Source organism: Pinus tabuliformis, chromosome 1_1 (genome assembly GCF_031772625.1).
Source record: "Pinus tabuliformis cultivar Carrire ecotype Pingquan chromosome 1_1, CPIR1, whole genome shotgun sequence".
NCBI lineage: Eukaryota > Viridiplantae > Streptophyta > Pinopsida > Pinales > Pinaceae > Pinus > Pinus tabuliformis.
In genome coordinates, this window is record NC_142297.1 from 256,888,218 (window position 1) to 256,915,059 (window position 26,842).

Consider the following 26,842-nt stretch of genomic DNA (forward strand, 5'->3'; position numbering starts at 1 on the left):
TATGAACTATCTTTTTTTACATATTTATTCTATTGTTCAATTTGAAATAAATTTACTCGCAGGAATATTTGCTCCTTCCTAGGTGCTCACCTAAGGTTTACATAATTTGAAGGCTATGTGTAAGTGTCCATGACAACTCATTTAACCCTGGTAGAAACCTGCGGTTATGGAGATACCTCCATGGAAATTTCTTGATCCCACTTAGTACAACTGTCATTACTGTTCATCTACCAAGAGGGGAACTATTCAGATTTACTTTTTTGATCTCATCAAGGTCTAATTTGATGACTATAAATGGAAAAGGATGGTTAAGGTAATTGTAGTTCCCATCATTGCCTCAACTAGTCATTCTAACTTTCTGTTGAGGCGTTCGAGCTCTGCAATTCCTTCTTGGTTGAGGGTTTGAAACACTTTGCCATGGTTTTCAGGTATTGAGGTATATTTTGACCGTAGAATTTGGTTGTAATTTGTCATTCATTCTAGGCTTGCAATTATCTTTCTGATACTCTTATCTTCCTTTCCTTCGGTTTCAAATGACCATTAACACCAATGAGGGTTGTTGGGAATGAAAAACACAAGTGAAACTGACCCAAGTAGGTAATCCTATGTTCGTGCTCGCATAGGTTTTGTCTTCATGCTGGGATTTTCTTTTATTTTCCTTTTTATTTGCCTTATTCTTATTTTCTTCACTTCTAAGGTTGGCACAAAATGGCAACCTTCAACCACATAGCAGGTAACATATTTTGGCTTGGTGATTTTTCTTGGCCCCTTTTTTGAATTTGGACACAGAGGTTTGGTATGAACCCTAGGTTTATTTTTTGTAGGTGGATTCTCAAGTGTTGATTTACTGACTCTTGCTCAGGGGTTTCAACTCCCAACATTTAATTGTAGAATTTCCCATTGTAGATCACCTGGTAACGCAATATACTAAAGAAAAATTCTTGATCTACTTTTACAAGCAAGCTTGCGGAAGCTTGATCGATTTTGAGCAAGATCAAATAGAACACATATAATAGAGAGTGAGAAATAAATCACACATGAACACAAAAGAATACTTTGGGGGAAGCCTTATCTAAAAATTCTGCTATTTGTATTATCATACAAGTGGAAATATCTCCAGATTACACAAAGCTTTAGCTCACAAGCTATCCAGCTCTCAGTACAATCCCTCAATGCTTCTCATAGACTGAATAGACACAACATATGCCTTCCCTCAGTCCTCCAAGCCTCCTATTTCCTTGCGCAGTTTCTCCTGGGTCCTCTGGCTGCCACCTGTGTGAATTCACCTCTCACACAACTCACCAAACTTAGAAGTAATTGTGCAATCTCCAAGGAATGAATTCCTTCTGCATGCAAGAGATATCCTCAATGGAATATTCTTGCAACTGATAGTACACTATCCCATCCTCTAATCTCAATTGGGTCTCTGACTGAACTGACATGCATGAGTTATTTATGAGAGAATATTCAGTTATCTAAAGTACACTAGTTACGTGCATGCATGCATTAACTAACTTAACTCACAATCAGTTCCACAAATTGTTGGAACTAATTTAACTGGACTTAACTCAGTTAACTGAGCTAACTAATTACAACTCAAAGTACAATTCATCCTGATCTCCTTAATTAAGGGATAATTTCCTCAATCAAAGGGATAATTGTTGCATGTCTTCACATAGACTTCATGTTTGATTTTCTCCAACTAATGAACTCAAGATGAATTAATTAATTATTTTTCAAACAACTGCTAAGATCAAATTCGTATTTTAATTCTCAATTTTAGTTCAGGGACTAACTAAAATTGGAATGTATCCTGAAATGCTATTTATAGCAATGCTAGTTTTAGCACTTCTATTTTTAGCATTTCTTGTTGCTATTTTCAACACTCCCTCTCAACAAGAAAGGGATTATCTGTCACCCCAATCCTGTCCCTGTGGAACTCGAATTTACATTTTGACAATGCCTCAGTCAAAATAACTGCATCCTGCTCCTTGATCGAAACATACAACAACAACATGATCCTCTTCACCACACAGTCTCGAAGATGATGATATCAGATATCGACGTGCTTGGACCTAATATAAAATACTAGATTCTTAGAGAGTTTGATACAACTCTGATTATCGCAATAGATGACAGTTGGATCCATCCTCTGACCAAACAATCCAACTAGAATTTTCCACATCCAAATGGCCTCACATGCTGCCTAAATGGCAGCCATGTATTCAGCCTCTACTGAGCTAAGTGCAACTGACCTCTATTTCCTATTGTACCAAGAAACTGAAGTTGAACCAAGGTTGAAAATTCCTCCTGAGGTACTCTTCTGATCTAATGGACTCCTTGCCCAATTTGCATTTGTGAAGCCCTAAAGCTTCACTCCCTTTGTCCGTCTGTACCATAATCCATACTGAGATGTGCCTCTAAGGTATCTCAACACATGCTTCGCTGCCTTCCAAAACAGCTTGGTAGGCTGAACCATAGCTTGACTTAGCTAGTTCACCGCAAAGTACAAATCTAGTCGTGTGTTCACTAAATTCATCAATGAACCCACGAGCTGCAGATAAATAGTAGCGGCTACTACCTCACCTGAAGTAGCATCCTCCTTCCTCCAGTTACCTGCTAGAGGAGTCTGCATGGGCTTGAACTTCTCCATGTGGAATCTCCTGAGTATCTCATTGTCATACTTGCCTTGAGACACAAACACTTCCCCATCCTTATGCCACACTTACATGTTTAGAAAGTAGCGCATGAGACCCATGTCTTTCATCTCGAACTCTCTTGCAAGGTCCTCCTTGCAAGACTTTATCAACTGATCATCACTTGTCAATATCAAATCATCAACATAAAGAACAATGATTAATGGCTTACCTTATACCATGATGTGGTAGAGGTTCGCATCCACTTCACTCTTTGTGAAGCCCAACCCGGTGAAATAGTTGTCGATCCTGGTGTACCAAGCACGGGGTGCTTGCTTCAGCCCATACAAAGTTGTCTTGAGTCAACACACATGTGACTCACGATCGAATGTCTCAAAACATTCTGACTGCTCTGTGTACACCTCTTCCTCAATATTTCCATTAAGGAACGCAGTCTTCACATCCATCTGATGGATCTTCCAACCCATTTGAGTTGATAGTGCCAACATCAATCTTATAGATAAGTACCTTGCTACAGGAGCAAAAGCCTCATCATACTTGATCCCCTTGACCTGTGAGAAATCACGGGCAGCAACCCTTGCCTTATGCTTCTCCACACTACCATCAGTTGCTTGCTTTACCTTGTAAAACCATCGGGAGCTAGCCACTGATTTGTCCTCTGGTTTTGGGACAACATCCCAAACACTGTTCTGAAATATGGAGTTGTACTCCTCCACCATAGCATCAAACCATACTGGCTATTGCATTGCTTCCTCAAAGGAAGATGGTTCGGTCTCTACACACTCCCCAATAAAGGCCATGTAACCAGTGTACCGCTCGGGTGATCTCCTTTGTCTGCACTGAGAGGATGGTTGTCCCACATTCTCTCTCACATCCATCACTAATATGTCAGCTTCCCTTGAGCATTTCCGCCCATCTCTGGAAGACTCTGCATGACTAGATGTCTCCACTCCTAGATCCTCTACATGTGGCTGCTCTGCATCGGTCAAAGGCTCCTCCACCTTAGGAACCAAAATTTCCTTCTCTGCATGCAACTTGAGCTCCTTCTCAAGGGAAACTCGCATGGCCTTCTGCTCGTCGAACTTTAGATATCTGTGTACCACTTTCCTTTGACTAGTAGGTAAGAACACCCGATAGTTGTGGGGTGTATCAATGCACCCCACAAGTATCCCCAACTCAGTTGTTGGCTCTGGCTTCTTCCGGGCATCTTTAGTCGCATGGAAATAAATCAATGATCCAAAGATCCTAAAGTGACTCACATTTAGTCTCTTCCTGGAGAAGGCCTCCAATGGTGTCTTCATCCCCAGTATATGATGTGGGCTTCTATTCTTCAAGTATATTGTTGTATTGCATGCCCCAACCCACAAATTAAGTGGTAGGCCTTGGTCATGTAGCATCGACCAAGCTGCTCCCACAATTGTTCTGTTCTTCCTTTCAGCCACCCCATTCTTTTGTGGCTTATGGGGTGGCTTCAACTCCCATTTAATTCCTTCTGCTACACAGAAGTCCTTAAACTCTTGAGAGACATACTCTCCACCATTGTTGCTTCACAAGGCCCGTATTTTCTTTCCAGATTCTTTCTCAACCAAGGCTTTGAACTCACAAAAACTTGAGAAGGTTTGACCCTTCTTCTGCATGAAGTAGGTCCAACATCTACGAGAAAAATCGTCAATAAAAATAACATAGTACCTCTGTTTAGTCATGGAGGCTATCGATAATGGTCAACACACATCTATATGAACTCGGTCCAAGATTGCTCCAGCTCGACTGTCTCGATCCTGAAAGGAATATTTTGCATACTTACCCAAGGTACAAACTTTGCATGTATCCACTTGCTCTTGTTTACCCTTGGGAAGTACGGTAGAAATATGATGCATGATCTTCAAGGCCCCATGGTGCAAGTGGCCCAATCTTCTATGCCATAGCTCGCCAATATCTTGGCTCTGCACCAACTTTGCTTTGGAACTCATTGCAACACAATCATCTATCTCCAGCTTGTAGAGATTCTTTACTCGAATCCCAATCCTCTTGGTATATCCAATGCCAATGTGCCTCAAGAATGCCTTTCCTTTACTAAAGACTACATCATAGCCTTTGTCTTCCAACATTGTGATGGACACTAGGTTCTTCTTCAGACCAGGAACATACTTTACATCAGTCAGGGTGAGAGGAGCTCCATGCTCCCTCTAAAACACAATCGTGCCTTCACCTGAAACATGGTACTTTCCATCATCGCCCATCTTTATGCACATCTGGAGGTCCTTCTCCTCCAAGGTACTGAATAGACTCTTGTCGCTAGTCAAGTGGAATGAGGTTCCACTATCTAGGTACCAAACACAACCCACCATCGGTGAAACCATGCATGCGATGAGGGTGAAATCCAATTTGAACTGTGAGGCCAGTGCCTCACCATCTGATCCTTTCGAGGATCCCTTCTTGGATTTCTTTTGTGGACAATTCGTAGCATAATGTCCCACCTCATGACAATGAAAGCATCGCAGTTTCAATTTTTCAATATTCTTCCCACCGTGGGAAGAACTTGATTTGGAATGGGACACCTTCCCTTTCTGTTATAGACATTTTTGTGCCTTACAGCTCTAATCATGAAATGTCCATAATCCAAGGGATCCAAAGTCTCTAAAAGTGTTGTTCCTACCCCTAGAGGAACAAGGTCAACCAATGACAGCTTCTCCCAGATGTTCTCCACCAGAAACTGCTCAAAACTAGTCAAATTAGGATCAATTCAGATGCTCCACTAGCCGGCTGCGTTGCAAAGCACCCAAATACACTGGCTAGGTGCATTGCAACGCACTTGAATGCACTACCCTGGTGCGTTGAGCGGGAAATGACAAGTGGCAGAGTCATTCAACGAGGTGGAGAGACAATGGAAGCTTCCAGAATCTTCTCCAATGACACTTGCCTCACTGAATTCGACCAGTGATGAGTAACAGGCTCTCAGTCTCCAAGCGGAAGTAAGAACTGACAGAGAGAAGCCACAAGTCAAAACATAAGTTGACTCATCCTCTCTGCTTACATCTATATATGGATCCCTCATCCCAGAGATCCGGAGGCTAGAATTTTGTACTTTGCAAAGAATTGTTGTTGGTTTTGAGATTGAGATTAGTGCATTGGGTGATTTATGCTTTGTTGGAGGTGAGGAAGGGATTCCTTTGCTGGGAGGTAGATGCTGGATCGGGACTCACTTGGTTGTATCTCCTCCTGGATCTTCTTATTGCATCAATAAAACTATTTGAGTTTCTCCTACATGCTTGTGTATCAATGATGTTTTGTTATATTTGCATGTTTAGCTTAATCTGATCCTAAGAGTTTTATGAATGTAAATCTATATATTTGTGTAGCTTCTCTCTTCTGTGATCTTGCAGGAACTTGGTGAAGCTGGGCTGGTAAGGGAGTAGGTAGCTGGAAGCTGTCGAAGAGGAGAGCGATTGGATCAACAAACTAGCGCAAGACACAGGTTAGTTTATCCTTCCTCTTCATTTACATTTCATAAAGAAGAATATGCAAGTAGTTTTCCTTGTTTGTTGCTAAGGCACTGTCACACCTTAGAGTGGGATAGGGGCGTTCTGAGTAGATAGTTTTCCCAACAACAAAATGGCGACTCCGCTGGGGAGCGTGTCTAGTTAGTTTGTTTGTGTTTCTTTTGTTGTTTGCTTCATAAACACAGAAGTAGCAATCGAACTGCATTTGCCATTATCAAATGCAAAGTAGCTGCTACTTCAATCCACCCATTGGATTTGTTTATGATTTGAACATCTGATCCACAAATGCTCTAATTTCCCTTTGTGATAGCTCTTAGTCCTCCTTTAAATCATCCCTCTAATTGTACCTTACTGATTGCTTTTACTCGGCCAAAATCCATAGATTAAACTGCAAACCGTGACCCAGAACCTGGATAGAAGTCTCGTTTCTGCCCCAGCGCAGGCTCTGTGAAGAGGTTCTGCATTTCAACGCAGGTCCCGAGAGGGCTACCTGCACCGCAATTCAGTTTCTCTGTACAACAGGTGCGCTGATCAGCCCTTGCCCTGTGCAGCTGAGGTTCTTTGCTTCATTTTGTTCAGTTTTATCTCTGATTTTTGCAGCCTGTTATCAGTGTGTGTACCTATCTGAAAACCCCTTTTCTTTGCCTTAATTCTGCCTCCTTTGTACAAAAAGACTATAGGTGTTCTTTGTGTGTTTGTTACATCATTTACAGTTTTCCATTGAAAACTAAAATGGTCATACTGTTGTCCTTAGATTTAGATCTGTCGTAAGTGTCGATATTGATCATAGGAGAAAGTTTGTTTGTTGTTGACAGTTGATTATACCTTTTACTTTTGCTTTGGTTTGAATTTGTCTCTTTCTAGTGTCGAAACGAGTGTTTATTTCAAAATCATAAAGTGTCGTAATCTTCTCTACCCTTTTTGATTTTGAAAAAGAAGCTTGTTTGTGTTTTTCACTTGAAAGCAAATTCAAATTTGTTCATCAACTTTCTTTTTAGGCATCAATATTAAGAAAGTGAAAACAAATACATGCATTTGTGCATTTGCATATTGATAGTTTGTATGGTTTGATTTAGGAAAAGTGCATTTACAGTGTGCTCTTTGCTCTTTGAGAAAAGATTGTGTCTTTCTTTTCCCCTTTGTAGCTAGGATTTTCATTGTTGAAAAGAGATAAATGCTTGCTTATCATCTTTAGATTGCATTTAGGAATTACATCTACATCTCGTGGTGATCCAAAAAGGCAAACTTTTAAGAAAGATCAACCTAAAATAAATTGAATGAATCTAACAACGCTTTGGAACTTAACGCACAACATAGAGGTCTAGGCTAGAGATGTGTTCCAGCGTCGCAAAACCTAGTAACTGTTTTCCTCACTGATGGTTGGGTGATTCCTCCACTGTGAGATGATAAGTGCCAGTACGGATTGTGCTCCCACATACCGTCGAGTATATATTGGGATACCCCTATAGGCTTAAAACCTTTTATCCATAGGAAGCCGTGTCGGCCGCCCTACTGATCGTAATGCACCGAACACAGCATTCGGGAAGATTGATTGCCGTACCGTAAAACGTATTCTGCAGTTTTGTGATTGGTTTGGCAGACCCTCTACCTAGATCTCCATAGCAGTCCCTTTCGTTCCTTTTCAGACTCCTTAACGGAAAAGGTCCATCTGAGCACTTGTCACTTCAGGCTCATTAAAAATTGAAGGAGACTAGAGTCATCTTTTGTTTTTTCTCGACTCTTTAAAATTGAAAAAGCAAGTTGTGTCCAAGCGTCATAAAATTTATTTTAAACGGAATATTCATACCCTTTTCCTACGTTGATCTTAGGTTGAGAAAATGGAGTCTACCAACCAAGGAATTCCCCTTGGTGGAAATTCTAGTCTCTTCTCCTCTTGGGGAGATGTTGGTGCACCCCATATGGCCACATTGTCGCTTCCAGGACTGACAATTGGCTTGCCAGTCTGGCTCTTCTCAACCAATGTCGTTCAGAACACCACTATTCCTGAACAATCGAATCAGCAGTTAGACCAGTCCAGAGTTACCCACCAACCTTCTACTTCCTCTAATTCTTCCTCTCCTCCTTCCTCTTCGCTTGATGGGGCTGGAAAAGCCAAAATTCAAGTTCCTAAGGAGAAGAAGGAAAATAAGAAGAAAGATAAAAAGAAGAAGGAGCCAAAAGCGAATGGGGGCAAACGAGTGTCGTCTAACGAAAATCCACACACTGCACTGACCAGTCCTAAATCGCCATGTGTCATTTGCAAGGGAGACCACTTTCACAGAGATTGTCCTTGCATCCCTCGGATACTAAGGGACTGGTCTCCCCGTTTGCACAATCCGGTGGTGTCAGCCTCTGATAGCCATGTTGAAAGCACACCGTCAACTAGCGAAAGTGAGGTCCCAGGACAAAAAGGGAGAGCTAGATCTCCCTGTAAACTGTGCGAAGGCGATCACACCATCCACCATTGTCCCTTCTTAGACGAAGCTAAAAGAGTTTTGTATGATCGCCCGGTTTCACCGTTACGACTCCCTCCTGGATATAAAAAACTCTTGCCGAGTCCTTCGTTAGTTGAAAATCCAGCTGGCCCACTCAAGTGGTCAGCTGAAGCGCCGGTCATTGAAGATGAACCAGCTGAATCCATACTCGATGAAAGTCAAAAGGTTGAGGCAAGAGTTGACCCGGTCTTGCCTTCAGAAGATTTATCTTCGAATGACACAGTCACTGAAGAGAACAAGGATGACACTGTCCAAATTCTCTTCATCAACACAGACTCCGACGAACACGGGGGAAACCTACCCATTCCTTTATCGCAGGAAGGAAGTTCGTCAGAGCCATACCCGACCGTCTACTCGGTCCCACCTCCAAGCAACCTAGTTGTCTCCTTCGACTGGAATCAACTAGGCAGACCCCGTTTACCAGCAAGCATACCATTCAGAATTATCGTCCAAATATATAGAATGGTCATGGCTGGTACCATCATAGATAAGGGGGCTTCTGTGAGTATCCTTTCCTCTACTGCTTGGAAAGCGCTTGGTTCGCCATCGCTTTTGCCTGAGATGAGAAATCTGACAGGCTTTGATAAAGGAACCAGTCGACCTTTAGGGATCCTCCCCAATGTGCCCATAACATTGAAAGGGAAGACCGTTCAAATGAACGTAATGGTCGTTCAAGGACCCTTGGATTATAACCTACTCCTTGGACGAGACTATATTTATTGCATGGGAGCCATCGTCTCCTCACTCTTTAGAGTAATGTGTTTTCCGCACGAAGGAAGAGTGGTCAAGCTCGTGGACCAGCTTTCATTTCCCGGATCACGCATCGCAAATAGTCATATACCATCCCTAAATGGTCTCTTCACGCAAGAAATGTCTCAACCTACGGTCCGTCCTCCCGATGAGCACGAGTAATTCAGAGGGATATGACTGGAACCCAGGGGGCATGCGTCCTGGTCTGCTTCGACAGGAAAACTTCGGGTATAGGGTAGGTTTTCGCGGGAGAATATGACTAGTCTGTACCCCGTCCGTGATTGGAAGAGGGGTTATTCTAGAATAATATTCTTTTGTCAAAGTTATGTAAGTTGGGTCGGCACCGCTTACCTTTGTTTATCTCGGTAAACATCGTCGAAGAAGTGTTTTGTTTGCACCGCGAATAAAACAGCGTTTGAGTAACCTGAAAGAGGTAGGCCTTTCCTGATAGAACAAATGTTTTGTCTGCAAATTGAGGGGTAACCTTGAAATCGTATTTTATACCTGGGGGCATGCAAACCTTTTGGAGTGCAAGCAAGGGGCGGCTATTTATTTTTTAAATTTTTAGGTCCTCCCTTTAAACCTGTAGGTTAACCCTTTAAACTCGTAGGATTAGTCGTTTTCGAACTTGCATAACAAAAGGATGCGGAGAAAAGCTTTGTAAGGCGCAAGCTCCATAAAAAATGGCATCTTATATGAGACATTCTTATCATATGACTGGATAATCGAGCAGTTTTAGCACATAGTTCATGCTCGTTAAAAAATAAACATAAGACCGAGCAAGTGTTTCAATCCACGTTTAAGCTCGTTAAAAAATGAACTATCCTCCGGTAAATAACCACCATGAATGTAACATTATCAGCCATTAAAGCCTTGGTCGTGTTTGCACTGTCACCTCCACTTTTCATTGGCCGATCATTCACCTCCATATGATTGTTTACCCATTTTGAGGAACAGCTACGAAGAGTGATTTCACTAGCCATCCTTGTGACACTGCTGTGCTTGGAAAATTCCAACCCTTACCTGGAATCAGCTGCTACCCATTTTATCACTCGTTCCTCAAAAGACGAGTCTTCTTTAAGCTCTTTTCATCTGACTCATAAAATATGAAAAGATTGCCGAGTTTTGGCCTTCCAGCTCCTTAAAGCGACCGGAAGAGTTATCCCTCCTCTAGATTTTAATCTTTTTGGACCTGAGGGATTATTGCACAAAACGATCGAGCGCTTGTTTTGTTCGGCTCGTTAAAACTATCGAAAATTCATCCCTTCTGTATTGTTTTATACTTTTTCGGACTTAAGGGATTAGATGACGAAAAAGGAATTTCGGAGTTATCTTTACGTACCTTTTCAGACTCTCTAAAAATGAAAAGGACCGAGTTATCTTTGTCGTTAAACTCGTTAAAAAGATTAATAGCGACAAACTTGTCTTTAGACGAGAACGAGTTTCACTATCGCTAGGCTCGTTAAAACATAGCGATGGGTTTGCCCGAAGGGCAAATTATAGAACAAGCATATGTTATCCTCCTCAAGCTTGACAAAAATAAAGAGGTACTGGTCAGTAATGACTGGGGAAAAATTGGGAAGAAACTCAAATAATCTTTGTTGGTAGCAAGTCTCTCTTGAACATGACACTTCCACTCCGTGCCTGAGTCGGGTTGGGTTGTTTCATTCACCGGTCACATCACCATGGTCTCGCTATACCATCCAAATTTGGGGTAAATGCTACCGATCCATCACATAAGTGTCGCCGACATGTTCAAGAGAAGTCATCCAGAGAAGTCACCCGTGTCCCATCCACTACCATACATTATACTTCATTCCTTCATGACCGCCATCCTGAACCATATATCATCATATCGTTTTCACCTCCATCAAAATCATTTGCTCCATTCCGTGTCATTGATGTGGGATTCATTAAGGCCCTCCTTTGACGGATCGCTTATTGTCGACATCAGCTCATTATCCAAGAAGTTGATCTAGGAACACCCCATTCAGTACTTTGAAGCTTGCATGCCTCAATGGCAAGTTTCTCACTTCCGGTGACAGGTATACATCAATGACCTTCGACCGAAAGATTTTGCGTGGTGTTCGACGCCAAGTCCTTTATTCACACCACGTGAATTGTACTGCAGTACCTTGAGGGTCATCATCCTTATCGGTGATTCCTCTCGCGCTTGTTAACAGTTTACATCATTGACTGGTAATCAAGCGATGTCTTTCCATGTTCGACTTCAAAACATTTCTCACATGGATCGACTTGTACTTCGAGTGAAGATCGAACGAGATTGAAGACCCTGGATCTAGTTTCATCCATCCGGGCTGCCATATATATTCAGGAAAAATAAAAACATTGACATGTACAGCATTGCAGCACAGATGATCATCCTACCAAAAGGATGATGACTTCATCAAAATCATCAGTCTACCATCAAACGATTGTCTGTCCTGTGTACATAAAAATGAATTTATAAAGCTGAGCATGGGAATGCCTGCCTCAGCTAGATCATGAAAATAGTATGAAAATAATGTATTGTATTGTATCTTATTACAGGTCTCCTCCCAGCATTGAAAGAACTTCGTATCCTCCTAATAAAGCATTTCACCCGATAAACGGCCTCATACTTTAGGGGGCAACTGTTATAGACATTTTTGTGCCTTACAACTCTAAGCATGAAATGTCCATAATCCAAGGGATCCAATGTCCCTAAAAGTGTTGTTCCTACCCCTAGAGGAACAAGGTCAACCAATGACAGCTTCTCCCAGAAGTTCTCCACCAGAAACTGCTCAAAACTAGTCAAATCAGGATCAATTCAGATGCTCCACTAGCTGGCTGCATTGCAAAGCACCCAAATACACTGGCTAGGTGCGTTGCAACGCACTTGAATGCACTACCCAGGTGTGTTGAGCGGGAAATGACAAGTGGCAGAGTCATTCAACGAGGTGGAGAGACAATGGAAGCTTCCAGAATCATCTCCAATGACACTTGCCTCACTGAATTCGACCAGTGATGAGTAAGATGCTCTCAGTCTCCAAGTGGAAGCAAGAACTGACAGAGAGAAGCCACAAGTCAAAACATAAGCTGCCTCATCCTCTCTACTTACATCTATATATGGATCCCTCATCCTAGAGATCTGGAGGCTGGAATTTTGTACTTTACAGAGAATTGATGTTGGTTTTGAGATTGAGATTAGTGCATTGGGTGATTTATGCTTTGTTGGAGGTGAGTAAGGGATTCCTTTGCTGGGAGGTAGATGCTGGATCGAGACTCACTTGGTTGTATCTCCTCCTGGATCTTCTTATTGCATCAATAAAACTATTTGAGTTTCTCCTACATGCTTGTGTATCAATGATGTTTTGTTATATTTGCATTTTTAGCTTAATCTGATCCTAAGCTTTTTATGAATGTAAATCTATATATTTGTGTAGTTTCTCTCTTCTGTGATCTTGCAGGAACTTGGTGAAGCTGGGCCGGTAAGGGAGCAGGTAGCTAGAAGCTGTCAAAGAGGAGAGTGATTGGATCAACAAACTAGCGCAAGACACAGGTTAGTTTATCCTTCCTCTTCGTTTACATTTCATAAAGAAGAATACGCAAGTAGTTTTCCTTGTTTGTTGCTAAGGCACTGTCACACCTTAGAGTGGGATAGGGGCGTTCTGAGTAGATACTTTTCCCAACAACACTTTCCCTTTCCTCACTTTACTCGCTAAGGTTAGATTTTCTTCATCATCATGCTTTGATAAAGATCCGTCTTTGGTGCTTCTCCTTATCTCCTCCTGCATCAGATCCGACCACAATCTTTCCCAATCTGGCAATTTCTCTCTTCTATTTACTATGTCTTGGTAGCTATGCCAACTCTTAGGAAGAACGAGGAGAGAAATACTCACCATGTCATCATCAGCTGTCATAATTCCTACACTTCCAAGCTCATCCCTGCAGGTGGTGAGTTGTTTAGATATGTAGATATCGTGTCACCCTTTTCACACTTGATTTTCCAAAGCTTGTCTTTCAGTGCCAACTTCCTCTTATTGCTGCTATTTTGATATAGATCCTTCAATTTCTTCCACATTGAAAATGGTGTCTCCTTCCCACGGAGACTCGAGACAATGTGGTCTCAAACTCCCTCCAGAAGGATCCTCCTCGCTCTAGCCACACATTTCTTCCATTCCACCAATTCTTAGGCATTAGCAGTTTCTAGCTTGGGGACTTATTGATCAATGAAGTCCTTCAAACCGTTGTCCTCTAATACCGCTTCCATGCAATCCTTCCAGGCTATATAATTCAAGCTACCATCGAGGGCATACTTGAGTCTTAAACCGTTGAATGCCATTGGTGAAATTTTAGATGTGATAAGAATTCGATTTCTATAATCAGGATCTTCAAACTTTGAACTCCTCCCTTCTTTGTATATTGTTCTCCACTTTGATCAACTTTGCTCTGATACCATGTAGAATTTCTCACTGTAGATCACCTGATAATGCAATATACTAAAGCAAAATACTTGATCTACTTCTACAAACAAATTTGCAGAAGCTTAATCGATTTTGAGCAAGATCAAATAGAACACATATAATAGAGAATGAGAAATCAATCACACATGAACATAGAAGAATACTATGGTGAAAGCCTCAGCTAAAAACCTCGCTATCTGTATTATCATACAAGTGGAAATATCTCCAGATTACACAAATATTTAGCTCACAAGCTATCCAACTCTTAGTACAATCCATCAATGTTGCTCATAGACTGAGTAGACACAACATATGCCTTCCCTCGGTCCTCCAAGCCTCCTATTTCCTTACGCAGTTTCTCCTGGGTCCTCTGGCTGCCACCTGTGTGAATTCACCTCTCACACAACTCACCAAACTCAGAAGTAACTGTGCAATCTCCAAGGAATGAACTCCTTCTGCATGCAAGAGATATCCTCAATGGAATATTCCTGAAACTGAAAGTACACTGTCCCATCCTCTGATCTCAACTGGGTCTCTGACTTAACTAACATGCATGAGTTATTTATGAGAGAATATTCAGTTATTTGAAGTACATTAGTTACATGCATACATGCATTAAATAACTGAAGTCACAATCAGTTCCACAAATTGTTGGAACTAATCTAACTGGACTTAACTTAGTTAACTTAGCTAACTAATTACAACTCAAAGTACAACTCATCCTAATCTCCTTAATTAAGGGATAACTTCCTCAACCAAAGGGATAACTGTTGCATGTCTTCACATAGACTTCATGTTTGATTTTCTCCAACTAATTAACTCAAGATGAATTAATTAATTATTTTTCAAACAACTGCTAAGATCAAATTTGAATTTTAACTCTCAATTTTAGTTCACGGACTAACTAAAATTGGAATGTATCCCGAAATTTTATTTATAGCAATGTTATTTTCAGCACTTCTATATTTAGCATTTCTTGTTGTTATTTTTAACATTAATTTGTGCCATGCTTGCTTGTATTGTTGAGTTTCTTTTCCATAAACTCCTCTCGGCTTTGGTTTGGTTATGACGCTCTGAGTTATTTTAATCAACACTGCTCCGACTGTTACGAGAGTTTTATTACTTCTATGATTATAACCACACAATGGTTAGCAAGTTCAAGTTAGGGATTTTAGTTTAGTATTAGGGTTAGACTTAATGTAGGTCTTTGTATTTGTATAACCATGGACTAATATTTCTTGAGACATTTGACTATAGGATTTTAGTTTACTTTGATGGCTACTATGCCCCATGCCGTATCCATTTTTTTCTTATTTGAATGAGAGTCACGTTCTTTTAATAAGAGTCGAAGAATATTATATATCACTATTACTGCTCCCAATTGTGCAGTTCAGAATGAATATTAAGTAACTTAAATGTTGGTATTTGAGAGCTAATCCATTGCTATTATATTTATATTCATCATTATACATCTCTTGTTCTTTTTACATGCAAAAGTTTACTGATATGTTATTTCTCTTATTTCAGTGTTAAATGTGTTCATTGACACCTTTAATGAATGTTTCTTTTGTTTCACAACGTTCTTGGTAGTTTTTTTACTTTTGTCTTAAATTATTCAGGAAAATACAATGTTACAGGCTCTATTCATATTGTCCCCTTCTTCGTTAAAAACAATGAATAAGGGTAATTATGATTTTATTTTCTTCTTGCATTGCATAAGCCACACCTAGTTTGTACCCGATAGGTCAACAAACCTGTCTTCTTCTAGGTTCTTCTCATACCCATATGATGCCCACTTCCTTATACACTCAGGTTTTGGACTATCTTTCAGCAAATTTCCAGTTTGCTTGTCTAGGGTTAACCAATCCCCAAAACTTACCTATCTTTCCACAATTGATTTCCTTAAGGAAATAAATTGTTATCACTCAGTATCTCGTTGTGTTTTCTTTCCTTACTCCCCAATATTCTTCTAAAAGCACGACCACCTAGTATGTCCATCAAGTTGGAAACTGTTAAACAAATTCTTGTGAACTTGCTATTCTAGGCTCTATCAATTATCTTTATTGAAATTACAACAAGAACAAAATCTTTAACTTCCTACAACTTACGGCTCATAAACAAGTCAAAGTGGATGATGGATTATTATGACTACATGCTTACCTTTGAACTATTATTCTAGCCTCAAACACATATGAACATCCTACTTTACCCCTAAAAGAGTTCATATACCATTTCGATAATTCTACTTTTACTTTAATTTCGAAGAAATAAAAGAAACAAAAGTTAAACACTTCTCTGTATACTTTAATCTAGCCAGAAACCCGTGTAGGAATTCCACTCCTCCCTACCAATGAGAATGAGTATTATGTCTAGTTCTCCCCCAAGCTTCTTGATTTCCAGACAGACAATGTAGTTGTGACTAATCACAGTCAGTTTTGAGGCATCAAAAGTTAGTCCAACCTAGAACTCACAAAGTCACTTGACTTAGAGCTTTACATTGGTTCTAGACTAGCTCAAGGAAGGTTCTCCAAGCATTGTTTTTGCCTCCTTTATGGTGCTATGTCAAAAATATCTTATCTTCTCCCATCAGGTGTATCCTTCATTTTCTCCTCCACTAGAGAGGAAAAACATTTGGGAAAACACCCCATCCTTCCACTAAGACCTTTTAATCCCTAGGAAGTGGGAGATGATAACTGTATGTAACTATCTGGAAACCAAAAAATATTCTTGTGGTCTTTTCCGTGAGTTTCTAACTTTCAAAGAAACTGAAATCACATAATAATTACACTGTAAGGCATTCCCTCTGAGAAGAACTCCCCCAATTGCCACTTTCCACTAGTATCCAGAATCAGATTAAGTGTTAGACAACTAAAAAGTTTTCAATCGCTTGATCTGATCCCACAGTTTCAACTGTAAACAGAATCCCTTGATTTATGTGGATTAACTGACAAATTCGACAGTGGGTAATTCGACTCCCTTATTTACGTGGCTCAACTGACAGCTTCAGTAGTTGGAAGTTCAACTACCTTATTTACATGGCTCACAACTTCGAAAGTAAGTAGTTTGCATTTATATCATTTTTTTCTCCCGAACAAGATTGAAGAAGGTTGAGGTGCACTTGAATGCCTTCTTTTTGTGGTTGTTGATCATGGCAAAGGTATGTTGAAGGATTTGCAGAGACTAGTAGGCGGTGGTCAGGCCATCCCTACCATGTTAGTTGATGGACAATTCTTGGGAGAAATAGACCACGTAATGGCCTCCCATATCAATGGCACTTTGGTCCCTCTTTTGAAATAAGCGAGAGCCTTGTTGTTCTAAACAAATTCCACCGCAGATTCTTCTACAACCTATGGCCTTGAAGGTATGTGCGTTATCTATGTAAAGATTTATCCCTGCCATGGACTCTTCATGCTTCCCTCGCAACATCTTTCTCTTTCAGTGGAATTGAGTACCATCTCCACTTGTTTCTCCAGGCACTGTAATCGTTCGTAAGGAACTATTTGACAAAAAATTTCTTTGTCGATGATGATCCCTGGTGATTTCACAAGTCAAAGATATAACGTTTCAGCAATTTATGAATATTCTGAGTATTTCTACCTGTCAAGAATTTAAAACTTAGGTTATATTCAACATAGATATAGTCCAAGGAATCAAAATCCTCAAGACACTCTGAGAAACCTTCAAAGAAACGTTTGTCGCAGGAGAGATTTGATAGATCGTAATAAAGAAATATATAATTTTTAAATGTGGGGAATTATTTATTATTGTTACCCAGATTGAATGACAATTTCTTGGCTACCGAGTTGTATCTAGCACTTCTTTGGAAATCACTCACTATTTTCTTCTTAAGTCATGAATATCTGGTTGAAATTTGCACACTATAACTTTCCACAATTAATCATATACATATCGTCGTTAGAAACTCATAAAATACTTTCTTGACAGGTCTGATCACAGGTATTCAAATCCATCTTTGTAACTTTCATACGAATATTTAAAAGAATAAAAGGGAACGAGAAGAATTACCAACTTTTCTAAGTTTGAATGCCGACGATGAAGAGGATGAGGGAAAATGCAATGAATATTGATATTACACATCACACCATAGCTATGAGGAAGATGAAACAAAGAATGCAAGGGATATTAGAAGGAAAAATATAGAAAACCAACTAACATACAGAGATTGAAGTCTACCTCAATCAACATGGCTTACTCAATTTCCTGCAACGTTTCTGAGTGACTAGGTTATGTTATTATGTAACAATTCACGAAACAGACTTTCATTTAGTTGAAGGAAATAGAAAATTGGTGTAGCTCTCGATTTCTAAGGACGTGAGACTCTTACTAGTCTCTTTGTTTAACATGATTCTAGTACGGAGGTCCTGGTAGTGCAGGCCAAGCCAATTTTAGTATGGAATCTTTTTATAGTTATGCATGCGCAATGATTTTTTTTGTTTAATGTTGTTCCCACTCACTTATTTTAATTACAACCAATAACATTTTACTATGCAATACAAAACACTGTATTCACAATTTTACTATGCAATACAGACGTTGTATACACAAGGTTAATTATTGATTAAAACATTGAAAATTGTTTTTTTTTTGCTATTCAAAAAAATAAAGGATAAGCCGAAGTTGGCCCTTTGGCTATTCTTTTCCTCCCTTCCACAAGCCCGAGGGCACATAATATTTGTAGAGATTTTCCCTAAAGTTCTTGCAAAAATAAAAGCCTTGTATCATGATCATAACATCTAAAGAGAGATAAATATGTACCAAATTGACTAAGAACGATGGTGGAAAATTGCAGATTGGTGGAGAATTTATGAGAATTGTAGTGATGGGTATCAACGCCAAGAACATCTTCTGAGTTTTATTCCTCGTTTTCATAGTTCATGCTATTGTACACGCTTCCTAAATTAATTAATTACGTAGATAGGAAAACCTCCTATTGGAATTGGATATTTTAATCATTTTGTTAATCATAGATTCCAATCAGATGGTTGAAAATAAAAGACACTCCAATATTTTCATCATCGCCACTACCTTAATGGATGAAATGGATGGAGATAACTTCCTTGCATATCTAAATCTAGTGATTAAACCCTGTTTAAATTAATTTTTTACCAAATTATGATTAAAAATTTACTGTTCCACTAACTATTAACCACATATAAAGATTAATGAAAATTTGATTCCCTTGATTGAAATTGGGTGCATAACCTATTTTGAAACACGTATCCATTATTGAAAGGACCATTAGACTATGAAACATCTACTCCAACCACATGTCCATTGTCATTTATAATTAAGCTTATATTGTAACGTTTCCAACTTGGTAGCGTCCACGTAAACCTGAAACTATTTCCCGTTCACATTCTCAAGAGAAACATTTTCATTTCTCATGTTTGGATCACCCAATTTTGATTACTTAACTTTATTTTCAAATTTGGATGTCTGTTGTTTTTTTCAAATTACTCATCTTTGTATGGATTTTGAGTTTTACAGGTTTAGTTACACTGGATTCTGGATGAAGCTCCCTCAAATGACGATTTTGGAGACAAACGTTTTCATTCCTCATGTTTCGACCACCCAAGTTTCATTACTCAACTTAATTTTTAAATTTGGAGGCTTTATTTCCTTTTAAAATTAATCATCTTTGCATGCATTATGGATTTTGAGTTTCACGGGTTTAGTTACATTATAATCTCTATCAAACTTCCTGGAATTAATATGATGAGACGGTATGATGAGACGGTAAGATGTTTTGGTGTCTGTATTGTTCAGATGTGGAAGCTGTAGGAAAATAAATAGTGACAAATGATATAAGAATATATGTTTGTAGTTTTTATGCAAAGAAAAAGGGATGTGGTTGGCATGTGTTAGACATTTTGATATGGGATGAGTTATATTTTGTACATATTGCCGCAAATTTTTAGATTGAGTGATGTATATGTATGGAGTCTAATAGTTTCCTGAAGTACATGAGTTTTTTAATAAGGGATGTACATGCATTTAGTGGCCTAGAAATCTAAAAGGAAAAAAAGAGTTGAGACAAATTTATAAGAGTTAATAAATCCACCTTACCATTGTTCCATTGTTACAGGCTCCATGCTTTTGTATTTTCTATTTTGATGTTTGGGTGGATTTAATATTTAATACTCACATGTTTGTGCTCAGATATTTATTCCAAATATCTATTTCAGCTTGAGTGCTCATAAAATTGGCACTTTATGATTTTTTTTCCTTGGTGACAAGGATCTAGACTGGATCCATAGTTCACCCATGTCCATCTTTCAATCTAATCAAGTGAAAGCTAATAATAAATATGATATATTAGTTGATTTTCTAGTGAAAATGGATCATCTTTGTGAACAACTTATCACTGGTATGTTTATTATTGATGGTGAATATCAAATATTAGATTTGAGGGAAAATTACTCATTTGGAGACTTAATTATCTTAATATATTTAATAATATGCAGTTCTTTTGTTGTATTGATTTGGTTTTTTCTCTCACCATCATAATTAATTCACTGATGGGTGATTAATTTCTTGTATTGATTTATTTTTTGTTAAACAATTTTGAATTTAATTGTAAACATTCAAATACCTTTTTAATAAATTAAATATGACATTTGTATTAAATGTTTGTATTGAGGGTTGATAAAAAAAAATATTTAAGATTAAAGATCATGTTGATAAATTTGATGGTTTATAGTTTCATAATTATAGGTTTTTATAATTTTAGATTCGAGGGATTTATAACTTTAGATTTTATATATTTAGATCAAAGGAGTTTAGTGAATGGGGAACCAAATATCCGTTAACTTGCAATGTTTTACATAATAATTAATAACATGCAATGTTTTACACAATAATTAATACAAAGTTGAATACAAACATCATATTTATGCCATATCAATAAATTAAATGTGAACATTAATAATTACAATATATGTCAATTATATATTAGCTGGCAGAAGTCTACAATATATCTCAATTATATATCATTATATATTATTGGTTCTTCAACAATTGGTGATAATCAACCAGCTATAAAATTCAATTTTTTTTATTGCTATGTGAGAAGAGAATAAGGCATCCCTTCTTTATGATTTTTAGTATTACTGATATTATCCTTGAAAATCCAAAGTGGAATTAATAAATAAATATAAAATGAGAGACTATTGAACATAATCAAACAATGTTGCTTCTCGCTAAATGTGAATCTAACTTGCACCATGAATTTGAACATAATGAACCTGCGATTATTGATTGTAAAGCAAATATGTCAAATGAGGGGATATAAACTTAGCGTTTGTCAAAAATAAGTGGTCTTTGTTATTTATAATTAGCATTGCATTATACTTAGTAATTAACATCAATGGTAAAATAAATATGTCAAATGATTAGGTATAGCTATAAAACCTGAATATTACATTTACAAAAAATGGTAACAATTTTATAGTAGAAAATTAATATAACATAAAAATAAAGCATAATTTAATTTATATTTAAAATAATTAATTAATTATAAACCTTACTCAGTTAACATTGACAAACAATTTCAAAAGCTTTTGCGATGGATCGAGAGAGCAAGAACATGGCGACCTACGATTTTAACCTTTCTCAGCGACAGAGTAGTTCTCAGAGCATGACACCCCTGATCCACCGACCCTGCAACTCCTGACAGCCACGCACATCAACTTATAGTTCAGCTTCAATGGCTTCCTCGATGGGGGAGGACTCGGAGCCTCCCCTTTTGGTGAACCCTCTGCTACAGGCCATGAACAACTCTGACAATGCCTTTGATCCGCAGATTCAAATAGATCAGAATAACACTGATTCGCATAATGAACCATAGGGTATAGAAGATATACCCCTGGACAGGCAACAACACAAAGGAGGAGATGATGAGAAACCCAAAGCAACATCCGCAAACTCCAAACCTGTAGCTGCAGAATGACCTAAGATTGAATTGCCGAGTCAGAGAATCAACACCCAAATCCAATAAATGAAATATCATGCCCTTATAGGGCAATTTATTATGTTTTCGCCAACATAGAAATTCTTACAAGGGTGGATAGCAACCAAATGGAAACCAAAAGGACACATCAACCTGAAGCTAGGACCAAAGGGGTTTTTCACGGTGATCTTCAACTACATAGAAGATCAAAATAGAGTCTTAGACAACGACCCTTACTTCTTCAACGCTGCTAGACTTTATTTACGTGACTGGATCGAGCGATTCAACCCAGATAAAGAAGATCTTAGCTCAGCACCAGTTTTGATCGGGCTATATTCCCTACCGTTGGAATATTGGGATGAGGAATATTTAAAAGACACTGGAAACAAAATGGGAGAATTCATAAAAGTTGCAGAAGAAACAAAACAGAGAAGTTACACTTCATATGCCCGCATCTGTGTCTACATGCACCTGAACAAAGATCTTCCAGACTCAGTAAGTTTATTCCATGATTATTTTGAATGGATTCAGATTTTATATTACGAGCATGTTCCATTTCGATGCCGAAAATGTCATGCTCATGGGCACCTATTCTGAGACTGCCCGCTCAATGCCAAGCCCTCCTCCAACACTGCCCCTTCGCAAACCGATCAATAGGGCTTTACCAAAATGAACTCGCGGAAAAGGAATCATAAAAAGCTTGCTTATCAACCTAAAAATACCCCAGCCAACAATTCAAATCCCTAAACCAGAAATAGCTTTGATATTCTAGCTCAGACTAACTCTGTGGTCCCTGATCCCCCCATGCACTCTCATGAGATTCATAATCATCCCTCTGCTAACCCTCAGCCGGCTGCGTCCTGACCATGTCCTTGTGCAACCCCAATCTCCCCCCTCTACCGCCTCCATTAAAGACATGACCTAGAAACCTAATGGTATGGACATCGGTACCCTTCTGATTGATCCCCAGCTTGCATCGAACATCATGGCCAAGAGCAGTGAACTCAAGCAGATGGATGAATAGCCTGAAAGCATCGACCTAGGAGACTTGGATATTTTTAGCCTTGAGCAGGCATGCAAGAAAAAACAATATGACAAGATCCCAGAGAGACAGCTAGAAAGTCTAGAGGTCATCCTATCCAGAGCACATCAACAGAGATCTCTAGGAATTCAACCAGGAAGTCAGTGGGATGGCAAGAACTTGTTCAAGGATACTAAGAAATGAGGGAGAAAGACAGATCTACAACGAACCATCCTCATCGAGGAAATACTGGTAGAATATGGAAGATATTCTAAACTCACAAAGTACTACAGGCCACTCCCCAACCCTTAACCATGAAGCTCACATCGTGGAATCTAAGAGGATTGAACGGCCCTAGGAAATACAGAATGATAAAAAACTTGATACAGAAGGAGAAACCTGATATATTCTTAATGCAAGAAACAAAATGTAGTAGTACTCTTCTCAGTACCATTCCTTCAAAAACATGGCCTCGCTGTCACACAATAACGATGGATGCTATAGGAGCCTCAGGAGGATTAGCAATAGCTTGGAATGCCTAGGCTATTGCAGTTACAGATTTTAATGCAAACCACCACTTCTTTCAAGCTAACTTCCATATCATAGGGACCAATGTGCATGGTCACCTTACCAATGTGTATTTCACGCAAGCTGCTGACGACAAAATCAAAACTTTGGACACGCTCACACTACTCAACGCCAACTGAACCCATCCACTCTGGATCACGGGAGGTGACTTCAATATGATCACCAAATTAGAGGAAAAATTAGGAGGCCAAATCAGATTGGACAATGAAAGTGAGTACTTCAAGGAGTTCATTCAAAGCAATTGGTTAATCGACTTGCCCTGCAACAACGGAATATTCACCTGGAATAACAAAAGATCTGGTCCTCATCAGATTGCTTCAAGGCTTGATCGATTTCTACTATCAGATAATGCTATTCACCTGGGAGGAGACCTCTCAACCTCTATTCTTCCATTTGCAGGGTCAGACCACTGGCCAATTTCGCTTCAGTGGCAAAGACCGGGAAACTCCACTAGAAGACCCTTCCACTTTGAATCCTTCTAGTTGACCCATCCACATTTCAAAGATCTAGTCCAGCATGCATGGAAAAGTTTTCTCCCCCCTGCAAGTTCCAAAATGTTCCAATTTCAGCAAAAGCTGAGGTTCCTAAAAGTGCAAATCAAACAGTGGCATAGTGCTACCTTTGGAAACATTTTTCAAGCTCATAAAGCCCTCACTCAGGAAATGGAGAAACTCCAGCAAACCATCATAAAAGAAGGCAGGACTGAAGCCCGCAACAAACAGGAAAAGAATCTTCAAAATTAGATCAATGAAAGAGAAAAACAAGAGGAAATCGTCTAGAAACAGAAATCACGAATAAGATGGTTAAAGGAAGGTGAGAGGAATACAAAATTCTTCCATTGTACAACAATCCAAAGGAGAATGCATAACAACATCACCCAAATTCACAACCAATAGGGAGATCGATTGGAAGACCATGGGGATATTGAAAAAGAACTCATCAAGCACTTCAAATCAGTCCATCAAGAACCTAACACCAATAGACAGCCAGCAATTGACAAGATTCTCCCTCATATCCCAAAGGTGATAACAGATGAACACAATCAATTGCTTCTTCATCCGATAACCTTACAGGAGGTGGAATCAGCTATGAAGCAGCTTCAGGAAGGAAAAGCTCCTGGTCCAGATGGCTTTACCTCCACTTTCTTCCACAAATTCTGGGATATTATCAAAGAGGAGGTCTGGCAGGTAGTCGAAGAGTCTAGAACTCTCCATTGGATGCTACCCTCCCTGAATGCAACATTTATCACTCTCATCCCCAAGGAGGAACACTCTAATACGCCAGACAAATTCAGGCCTATAGCCCTCTACAATGTCATCTACAAAATCATATCCAAAGTTATAGCCTCACGTTTGAAGCCATTGCTTCCCTTGCTCATCTCGCCAGAACAATTGGGCTATGTCGAAGGAAGGCAAATCATAGATGGAATCATCCTCACCCACAAGATCATTCACTCTCTCAAGCACCACAAAAAAGTAGGTATGCTACTAAAAATCGACCTCTCAAAAACTTTTGATAAGTTGAGTTGGGTGTACATTCAATCGATGTTAATAGCCTTTGGTTTCTCACCTGTTTGGGTTCGATGGATCATGAACTTAATCTCCTCAGCTTTCTTCTCCATACTGGTTAATGGAATCCCTTCCACTGCCTTTCAACCCTCAAGAGGCATCCACTAAGGGGATCCCCTCTCTCCATTCCTCTTCATTCTTATGGCTGAAGGGTTGGGTAGAACCATAAAGCATGCCCTCCAAGAGCAACAACTTAGAGGAATCTCCCTTCATAATTCCCTTACCATTACCCACTAGCAATTTGTGGATGATAACATGTTATTTGGGCATCCCTCGGTCCAAGAAGCCTGAAAATTCAAATCCCTCCTTGATGATTTCTCCACAGCATCTGGCGCCAGTATCAACACAGTTAAATCCCAGATCTTCTTTTTTCATACTCCTGCCATAACTCAGACCTCCATAGCTCGCATTCTGGGATTCTTTGTTGCCTCTCTCCCCTCTAAGTACCTTGGTGCTCCCTTAATGGATTCTGCCCTCAAGCACTCGTCTTGGCAAATGCTCCTAGACAAGCTTGAAACCCGCCTCACCTCTTCGACCTTTAGAGCCGTAAACATGGTAAGCCAACTAATCCTCATCAAAGCTGTACTGCAATCTATGCCTCTTTATTTATTCTCTGTTTTAGCAGTGCCCAAATGGGTTCTAAAAAAAATAAAAGATCTCCAAAGGACTTTCTATGGAGATTGGCGGGACATAACTGCAAATGGGCATTGGTCAAGTGGGCGACAATTTGCCTCCCAAAAAACCTTGGGGGAATTGGTCTTCGGGACCCTCAACATAGTAACGCAGTCATGGGAGCACGAATCGGGTGGAAGTGGCTTTCAGCCCCGCACACAACTTCGGTGATCCTATGAAGAGCCAAGTATGCCAACCACAGATCGAATGAATACCTAATCAGGCTTATAGTCACGGGTAAGGGCTCCCTAATTTGGAACTCGACTAGAATGCACAGAAATATGATCCATCAGCACAGCTTTTGGGAAATAAGAGACGACAATAGTGCTTGTTTCTAGATGGACTCATGGAAGCAAAGACCCAAACTCAACAGCTTAATCTCGCCTCCACCAACAAAGGACGAGGAAGCACATCGATGGGAAACGGTCAACCAATATTGGACTCCCACCCTCAATCAGGGTTATAGACAATGGCGCAAAGCAGAACTCATCATCAGGAATGGTACAGAGATAATGCATAAGGAGCTGGACACAGAGCTAACCAATAGGTGAATCATATTTTCTGAAGAAAAGGATATATTACGTTGGGGATACAAACCACGTGGAACCTTTACCACACAAGAGGCATACAACCTTATGATCAATCCTCGATACAACAAGGACCCTCTTTGGGACAAAGTGTGGTCCCCTAAAATTTGGCCCTAGATCTCAACTTTTTTGTGGCTACTCTGCCATAAAAGAATTCTTACTTGGGACAACTTAAGGAAAAAAAATTCATGGCCCCTCAAGATGCCCCAACTGCAAGAAATAGGTGGAAACTATTCAGCATCTCATGGATTCCTGCAATCTTGCAAACAAAATTTGGGAAAAAATAAATTTCAGATGTCAAAAAGATGGCAGAGTTAAAGAAGACATCACCAAAACCATTCGTCACTGGACTAAAAACCCATACAAGAGTCCCCTGCTTAATGCATTATGGAGAATCACTCCAAGCCTCCTCATATGAAAAATCTGAAAGGAGAGGGATCAGCGTATCTTCAGGAATCAAGCCACCCCCATAAAAATCATATGGAATAATATGTGCAGCAACCTTCAGGGAACTCTAGCACTCCAAACTTGGAGCAATGAGGACTTTCCCATCGAACTACAAGAACGAACTATATGGATGAATTGGAACC